This window comes from Labrus mixtus, chromosome 16, assembly GCF_963584025.1.
Source record: "Labrus mixtus chromosome 16, fLabMix1.1, whole genome shotgun sequence".
Lineage (NCBI taxonomy): Eukaryota > Metazoa > Chordata > Actinopteri > Labriformes > Labridae > Labrus > Labrus mixtus.
In genome coordinates, this window is record NC_083627.1 from 23,563,157 (window position 1) to 23,573,290 (window position 10,134).

General features: G+C 38.1%; 1 pseudogene; it reads right to left on the reverse strand.

Annotated features, from left to right (window-relative positions):
• Positions 1–7,535: 7,535 nt before the first annotated feature.
• Positions 7,536–9,171, reverse strand: LOC132990758 (tubulin beta chain-like; annotated as a pseudogene).
• Between the last annotated feature and the right edge of the window lie 963 nt (positions 9,172–10,134).

Here is a 10,134-nt window from a genome sequence, read left to right on the forward strand (position 1 = left end):
ACCCACCCAATATTCATGCTCCACCCCGTCACATTTTCACCCTGCATATTCAGACTGGAAATCCCCTCCAATGGCACGGCTGAAACTCAGGAAAGACAGTGATGGGAAACTGGACATTAGCCAGGCAACAAGTGTTTGAGTATTAAAAAAATGTAGCAGAGATAAATATTCTTTCCATAACCCCCCCAAAAAGGTTAACAATTCTTTTTATATTTGGAATCCTCCTTTTTCAAATGCCATTTGAAACTAATTATGACTTTATACGGTATATGTGTATATAGATAAATGTGTGTGTGTGTGTGTGTGTGTGTGTGTGTGTGTGTGTGTGTGTGTGTGTGTATATATATATATATATATATATATATGTTGGATGGATATGGTTCTTGGTTTATGTATTTAAGTTGGTTGGTTAAGTTTTTATTTTATTTTTCAACCTAAAAATCATTTTGTCAAAAATGAAGAGTTCATCTCTGTTGAACCTCCTTTGATGAAAGAATGACCTACTCAAGATCATAAGCTATTATTCATAAGGTGTGGAGGTCCTCTGTGCTCAGGATTTCCTTATTGTTACTCTTTCAAATCCACTTTTTCTTGAACAGAAAGATATAACCTGGAGTTTTAACAGAGTGTCATACCTTCACATGATCTATTTCATCTCTTAACTTCTTTTGTATCTTATTTTAGTAACTTCATTTATTGAGGTGATTGAATTTGTTGGGGTTTTGTGTGTGTGTGTGTGTGTGTGTGTGTGTGTGTGTGTGTGTGTGTTTGTTTGTGTTTGTTTGACTGTATATGTATTTATATATGTGTATATATGTGTAGCCTATGTGTGTGCATATATATATTTAATTTTTTTCACTTATTTTTGTCTTTGTCCCAAATTTTGATGTACGTATTTTTCTCATCATTACAATGGCGATGTGTAAATAGTTTGCTTGTTATTATTAGATGGTGCTGTGTGAGCATGATTTTGTCCCTCAAGCTCTTGATGTGCAAGAAAAATTCAATAAAAAGTAATTTACAAAAAAGTATCATGTTGTCCTTACTAAGACATTGAATCCACTTCATAATCTCTACATGTTTAACATGATACGATCTATGTATTGTTTCACATTCTTGACCTCTTATTTGCTTTTTGAATATTTAACTCTTTTTTTCAAGCCTTTATTGTGGACAACATATCCATAAATCAAATCAAATCAAGTTTATTTGTATAGCACATTTTAAAACAGCTTCATCTGACCAAAGTGCTTTACAGGCAATGCATAAAAAGAAATAAATAAAAAAATAATCTATACATATGCATATATACATATATATATATACACATGTACATACACATAACACACACACAAACATATATGTATGCATATACATATATACATGCAGCATACATACATATTTGAACACATATTTTCAATGTGTTGAAGACATGTGGATCTCGCAGGGGAAAAGTAACAAAACTTTGACAGGAAGTAAAAAGGTAGCAAAGTCTTTTTTTTCTATTTATATCTGGAAGCTGCCTGATGATTTGATTGAGTGGCAGGGATGGCTCTTAATTATAAATGGTTGATAGTGGAAAACACATCAGCAGTGAATGACTAAATGAGATTATCTGGGAATAGGCGGAAGAGTCAGGGAGCTGATTAATGCTGATCTGTCTATGCTGAGCCATTTTCATAAACTAACAGAACAAAACATGTAGTGTTCCCACAGTGTTTATGTTGTCATGGCAGTCGATGTCCCACAGTATATGTTTCTTCTGTGGCAACAGATTTCAGTCATGCAAGGGATAAGAAATGGTTATTTAACACTCCCAGAGGCTTTCATTGGCAACAGTTTATATGTGTTTTTAAGAATAAAGATCTAGTTATTTATGAAATAAACACATTTATTACAGCTAGTTGAACTTTTCAGTTAGTTTGTTTGCAGTAATTAACTTTTTGTTGTCAGCTTACTGTTTAAATTAGAGCAACCATGCACTTAACAATTTATATATACTAGATCCCTATGACATGCAGAAAAAAAAAGCAGAACGGAAGGGGAAGAAAGACAAGCTTCATGTGTCTCATGATATCCTGAGGGAAAGCTGGAGAAGATATGAGGAAGTGGTCAAAGCTGACCAAACATTTTTCTGATATTATTTCAACTCATTTAAAAAAAAACTGTTATTTAAAAATAATGTTGATTATTTACTTAATATCCCAAATCCACCAGTCTGAAGCTTCATTAGAGGACTGTGAAACATTTCTTAGCTTGTTTTTTTCACAATGATTACAATAATTAGAGCCCACATGTCACACCCCTCAAGACCCATCTGCAGCTGTAACTTGCTCTGCTGTTTTTGACTGTGACGTCTCTACACTCCAAAAATGTGTATCTCAACTAAAACCTGCATGCTGTACCACATGTATTGTTCCACCTCTTCCCTTTAAAGAGAACTGGGAGACAATCAAACCTAACATCCCAATAATCATTAACGTCAGTCTAGCTCCAGGAGTAGTACCAGCTTAGTTTAAACAAGCTGCTGTGGAACGTCTGATTAAAAAACCTAATTTGGACTCCTCTGTTTTATCTAATAGGGACCAATCATGAAGCGTCATTCTTTTAAAAAATCTTAGAGAAAGCTGTACTCCCCGGAGTCCCCCAAGGTTCAATTCTTGGGCCGATTCTTTTCTCTCTTTACACTCTGGGATAAAAAACAAAACAAACTAAAAAACCTCTGCTGGAGTGTCTTAAGGACACCAAATTGAAAACCTTTTGATAAGTTTACATTTTCATCCTTTTTATTTTTCTAGCTTTTAGCAAAAAGGTTTTCCTTCACCGGGAGCAGAACGTCTGCACTGCATATGTGTCTGTGTCTGCACCAACATTGACTTAAACTTTTCACAGAACAATTAAGGGTTAATTTACAGAGTGATTAATAATTTAGCCTCAATAGTCATTTTTTAATAGATTGGTTTTTTTTCTGTTTAGAAATCTGAATTCCATCATAGTTTCACTATTCAGTGAGCTAGACTCTCTGGAAGGACACCAGACACGCCTCCATCTGCTTTTTTGCATGTTTTAGAGCTCTTTATCATGATTCTTGAAATAAAATCCAACCACTGACACCTGTCATGGAGTAATGTGTGTTTATTTGGTCTGGGCTTAGGGTCTGTAGTGGCATGTCAACATATTTACAGCAGGACAACCTGAATATTTGAATATGGTCTAAGGACAATAAACATTTTCTGATTGGTAAACATGATGCTGTGATATCACAACACTGGGTCTTACAGAGTTAATACTGACAAGTTACTTCACATTTACTGCATATTACTGTAACACGGCAGAATGCTTTTGTACAGTTGCTGTCCTGAATGGGAGTTTTATGGCGTAATTAAATTACTTAAAGTCCCTGTAAACCAAAAATAAAATATGTTTTTTAGTTTTTTATACAAAAGAAGAATGTATTATTAACCACCAGGCCAAATTTCAGCAACGAAAAAAACTTTTAAGTTTATAAAATTAAGCTTCAAAATGATGAAAAATGTAGCTGTTCTCTCTCCTCTGGGATGCTGTGGGCGTGTCCATAGAATGTGCCGGAGCCACGCCCCCTCGCGGAGAGACGTTCCCTTCTCAACTGTCAAAAATGTAAATGACCTGACAATGGAGGCCTCAGCTCCTCTATCAGACCTGTCTGTCCATCATCTTTGTTTAGTCTAGTAATGTGTAATGGAAGCCTGTTTCTCAATAGCATAGCTAGCCAAATGAAATAAGCTTAGCTAACCACAATAAAATAATATGTAACTTTACCACTTTTTGCATTTATTTATTAACCAGGCAGCCATCCTCACACTATAATTGCCTTTGATTTGTATTACTATTTGGTCAAGTTTAACATTTTTGTGATCAATAATAAGGGAAAACTAGTGCTCCATTTACAGCCTTCTGTTGTGCCTGTTTTTTAATTTACACAATAAAGGTAAAAAAGCCCCACCCTTATCAATATCACCTCGCTAATAAAAGAAAAAGGTCTATTGTCAGTTTTATCTACATACTGTACCTGCAGGTCCTCATGCTTGATGTGTGAACCGCTGATAATAATTACAACACACAAGCTATGCAACCGGATATACTCAGTAGTATAGAGATTAATGTATATACTGTAGTTTAACACATAATATTTATGATATCATAGTCACTGTTAACTAAACCATATTTGAACAGGTGCACCTGTGGAGAGTGCAGGATGATGCACAGAGAGGTGGAAAGTGTGTAAAGACAATATATATATATATATATATATATAGTTTCCTTATACAAAATTATAATTCAAAGTATGAATACACAAGATGAATACTGGATCGTCAGAACTGAAACACCTTCTAACACATACTCCAACAGGTTCAGAATAAATGTCTGGAGCTTCCAGGGGAGCCACACTGCATGACTCTTCATCCAGGCCTTGAGCCTGTCTGCCTGAACCCCTACTCCCTGCAGAATGCTCTGAACATTTATCAGACAGACCATGGACCGCTGGAGATGAAGGAGAGAGCTGTGTAAGTCTGAAAAAAACATTTTTGTTTAGGAATGTCAAAATAACAGTTATGTTAGTCAAATTGAATGCATTTCTTAAAAATAAGCTGAGAGTTTTAGGAAACACAGAGTTGGTTTAGTGTTAGCTTAACTCAGGTTTGGTATTGTCAGGATCAATGCACAGCCAAACAATTAGAATATAAAGTGTCTCTGAGCTATAAATAAAAAGCCTGCACTCATGTGGTGCCTAGAGACAAATGTAAATAATCCAAAATAATGTTTTACATTCACAAAAGTTCTAGACAGTACAAACACAAGTTAGTGAACATCCAAAAATGACTAGAGAATATACTCAGTAGAGAGCAGTCATCCACCAAGGCCAAATAAATCAGAAAAAAGCAAACAAAGAAAAAAAACACATGTCCAGGCCAATCCATACAGCCAAATAGATTTCAGGCACGCTGCAGGTTGATCCATCTTTCATCTTCTAGGGATCATGATGTGCTGTATAAGACAGACAAAATGAGAAAAGAAGACTATACGACCACTTAACCCAAAATAAATCTTGATGAATATATAATCACATTACTTTTTTACGTTTGTCATTACAGACGTGCTCGCTACTTGGCATCCTTCGTTTCCTGGTGCTGGGGATACCTGGGAAAGCACAACCGGGTAGTGATACCTTCCTGCATTGTTGTCCGTATCCACCAGGAGTACCCTGATGAAGAGGAAGAGTACACCGGTTTTAGGCCTCCAATTTAAATTATTTCCAAGTTAATGTATTGTTATGTTTGGACATGTGTTTTATATAAAGTAATTTCATTTATTTAATAAACTTTTAAAACGTTCCTCCATTCCCTCTCTTTCTGTACAAATCCATTCCCACACATGTATGTTACTAACTTGGCTTCCTCCCATCCTCATAGTTCTGGGTTCTTCTGCTGAGTTGAAGGTTGTGCATGATGACTGGTGATTTCTGCCAATACTCTGAATCATTTATATTTACATTAAAATCACACAATCAAAGGCTGTTACATTTGAAGACACCTGAACACATCTTAAAACATTCATCAGATACTCAAATTACCATCTCCAGATTTTTTTCTCATTAGTGGTTGTGGCAATAATTCACAGTGGTTTAGTTTAATCTTAGGTCCTGCTCATGAATGCATCAAAGAGCTCATTCAATGTTAAGGGGCAGTCCATTCTTTTCTCACGATGCACTCTGGTATTAACCTTTTTTAAGGAATGAATTATACTCAGGTCAAACAATAAATGTGAGTTTAGGTGGCTGGGTAAAGTAAAGTGTTTCCCCTAAATGGGATGAGGATGTAAAATCTGCGGCCTGTTCTGCTGAATAGCTTCCTGTGATCTGATGGAAAGGATCTTCAAGAATATTCACATCAGATAAGAACCAAATCATCAGATACATATATACAACAGATGTAAAAAATACAGATATGATATCAAGAGTATGGGCCAGACCTTGGTAATACTACTTCATATTCACTGTATTAAAGCTGTTAATGAAACCTAACAAAATAAACCTTCAGCTGACACATTGTTTATTTATATACGATCATGTTTAATGTCTGAAACCACTTACATTGGGTTGGTGTCAGGAAAAATGCTGACACTGCATTTTTTTTAAAACATTTTCAGAGGTAAATATTCTCAATAAGTGATATATATTTGTCTGTTAAAAAATTCATTATAAGGAAAAAAAACAGAACTTTGGGCGCCGGATGGCTTAGCGGTTTGCAGAGGACATAATCCTCACGGCAGCAGCCGGGGGTTTTGGGTCCTGCCAGTCCTGCCTCGGCCCTGTCATCCCCACTCTCTCCTCCCAGCGTTTCCTGTCTCTCTTAAGCTGTTCTGTCTATAATCCAGGCAAAAGCATGATTTACAGACGTACAGTACAGCAAAGAGATAAGAGGTACCATTTTGTCAACATGAGTAGCCAAAGATGACTGAAACTTCCTCACAGGAGCTTTAAAATAACTGATTCCCTATAAATGTACTCAAACACCTAAATGTTTAACCATGCACTGAACCAATTCTGCATGAGACAAATAGTTACATCACAATTGGAAGAATCAGATACTTTTTTGAACTCATTAAACATTTAGAATATTTTTTTTAAAGCTTGTCTTTTTATTCTTCCATTAATCTGTTTTTTTTTCATTCTGTGGGGGAAGAAGATATCCTGTCTATATGTGGCTGCAGCAGGCCTGAAGTAAGTCTGTTAAGTCAATCTTCTCTTTTAACTAATTGAAATAATTGGATGACTTAACCTGCCTCTCTACTTACATAAGTGCTGCGTACACTCAGTCAGTGCACTCACAGAACACAGGTCAACTCAAACACAACCTACCAAAGGAGGGTTGTTTGGTATTACTGGCAAGAAAACCTCCTGTTGTAGCTCATCCTGCAGCACCAGCAGACTAGTCCAACCTGCTCTGACGGTTTGTCTTTTTTTTTTTTTTTTACTAACTGGTACTCTTCAATACTAGTCGGTTCTCTCTTGTTAGTGTCAACACATTTTGTCGACCACAGCCTTGATGATGTGGGCAGGTGGAATTGTTTAACCCCCATCACATCAACACAAGTGTCCAAAAGACCTCATGTCCAAACTACCTCAGGGAGGAAATTGCAACTGTTTCACAATGTGAATTCATTTAAATGGACATGGTTTACATGTGTGAATATGTGTTTCAGTGTCTAGATGCTATTATTAACTGTTAATATTGCTGCATTTCTTGTGTTTAAGTCTTTAACCTCGACGTCCTTGTATGTTAAAGGTTGATCAAAATGAAATGAATATCATGTTAAGGCTTTATCGTTTATGATTAATAATAAGCTATCAGTGTTTGTAAGTAAACAAAAGAAGTACTAATTCACACAGCATAGCACCAATTCTTATGTCTTTATTGAAACCAATCGTTTACATGTCAACATCCAGTAACAAAAAATGGATCAGTGACCAGCTCGATGCACTTTTATGGTACTGTCTAGGCTAAGTCCTCTTCTCCCTCCTCCTCAAACTCTCCCTCTTCTTCAGCAGTGGCGTCCTGATATTGTTGGTACTCGGACACCAGATCATTCATGCTGCTCTCAGCCTCAGTGACTTCCATCTCATCCATGCCCTCGCCAGTGTACCTGAAACAAGAAACACTCACTCAGATGTGTTGTGACAAACTCGTTTGAGTCTAGAGGTACAATGAGAAGTCCTGCACAAACACAGGGACATCATTTCACTGTCCTGATAAAAAAAATCTTCTTTTACTTACCAGTGGAGGAAGGCCTTGCGGCGGAAAACATAGCAGTAAACTGCTCCGAGATGCGTTTGAACAGCTCCTGAATGGCTGTGGTGTTGCCAATGAAGGTGGCGGCCACCTTGAGACTGCGGGGAGGGATGTCACAGGTCTTGATGTTGTTGGGGATCCATTCCACAAAGTCGCTGCTGTTCTTGTTCTGAACATTAAGCATCTGCTCATCTACCTCCTTCATTGACATGCGGCCTCGGAAGATGGCGGCGACTGTGAGGTAGCGCCCGTGGAAAAAGACAAGATAATGGAGTTAAGATTCATGTCACATGCATTTGAAATAACAAAGTGAGGGTTTGATTAAGTGTGTAAAAAGCATGCTTGTGCCTCTCTACCTGCACTGCTGGCTGCCGCGGCTGGTCAGGGGGGCGAAGCCCGGCATGAAGAAGTGCAGCCTGGGAAAGGGCACCATGTTCACGGCCAATTTCCTCAAATCGGCGTTGAGCTGCCCGGGGAAGCGCAGGCAGGTGGTCACCCCACTCATGGCGGCTGAGACCAGGTGGTTGAGGTCACCGTATGTGGGTGTGGTGAGCTTCAGTGTGCGGAAGCAGATGTCATACAGAGCCTCATTATCAATGCAGAAGGTCTCATCTGTGTTCTCCACCAGCTGGTGGACGGAGAGGGTTGCATTGTACGGTTCAGCGACTGAGTCTGACACCTGGAATGTGAGAGAGAAAAGCAAAAAGAGATGAAGGTAAGAAATAAAGACAAGAGGGGCATGAGATAGAATTTTAATGACATGATTTCTATGTTATGAACCTTGGGTGAGGGCACCACACTGAATGTGTTCATGATGCGATCTGGATACTCCTCTCGGATCTTGCTGATGAGCAGCGTGCCCATACCAGAGCCGGTGCCTCCACCCAGCGAGTGGGTGAGCTGGAAGCCCTGGAGGCAATCGCAGCTCTCTGCCTCCTTCCTCACCACATCCAGGACCGAGTCGCCCAGCTCCGCTCCCTCGGTGTAGTGACCTTTAGCCCAGTTGTTACCTGCTCCGCTCTGGCCTGTGTGACATCCAAATACAGAGATTAATCACAGCTGTAGAGTCAACACTTAGTGGATCTGATTCTATTGGAAATATGACTCCATCACACAAATAACTGGTATTCTGTTTTGAATATATTGAAAGTTGAGCTGTGGAAAATGACTTTCAGCTATCACACTATGGGAATGTCATCAACCCAAGTTACAACACATTCCATTCTCACCAAAGACAAAACAGTCTGGTCTAAAGATCTGGCCAAAGGGACCAGACCTCACAGAGTCCATCGTGCCTGGCTCCAAGTCCACCAGCACTGCACGAGGGACATACTTGCCACCTGGTGAAGAAAACAGAGGGACAAAATGGAAAGTTAAATCAATACCACACAGTGTTAAAGCACTTCTATCAAGCAAAGGCATGCTCATTTTGCTTTTGAGTTGATATTGTGCATAAAAAAAGGTGCTAAGGAACAACTTGTTCAGCGTCCATGGGATGAGGTGATTACTTCTAATTTTCCTGCTTGGCAACAGTTTCTAATGTCTAATAATTTTAGTTAGTTAATGCAATTTCTACAATGGCTGTACTATTAATTATTATGACTTCGCATTTTTGCAATGACATTATTGATCATATATATTTTTAGATAGCATAAAATATATGAAAACTAATTTCTAGTATAGTCCTGGATCAGAGCAGTTTAATTGTCTGACCGTTTTTAAGTTTCTGATTATGGTTTACTGATTAAATACAGTAATGCATCAGTTATTTAAATTTACACAAGAACTAAACAAAATACTGTGGTTCAATAGTTCATGGAGACGCTTCTACATTTGTTCGGGACATTTTCGTTGGCTGAAGGTTTTTTTTTTTTATGGAAACGAGGCGACAGTAACCTACAATTCACACATACTCCGTGCGCGCCGCGTGTCAGTATTATCAGTAACAGTATATTTCATTAGCAAGCAAATTAAACTATTATCTGTTTTCACATAGTCTCCTCCAACAACAAGAGAGACGGGGTGCCAGTGAGACAACATACAGAAAGTCACCAGAGAGGACAGACCTCTCTGTGGGTAAGAGGACAGGGGCCACACAATTGTCTTGGAGAACACTAGGCAACAGAAAAACTACAGGTATGTTGAGATATAAAGGTCTTATTTGTTCTTTGTGAATGTCTATGACGTTAAGGCAAACTTTCTAGATATGCACTATATGTACATCAAAGAAAACACTGTTTAAATGATATTCTTCAAAGATTTGAATAAGTACAACACATAGGAAGAAATTATCTGTAATATTCAT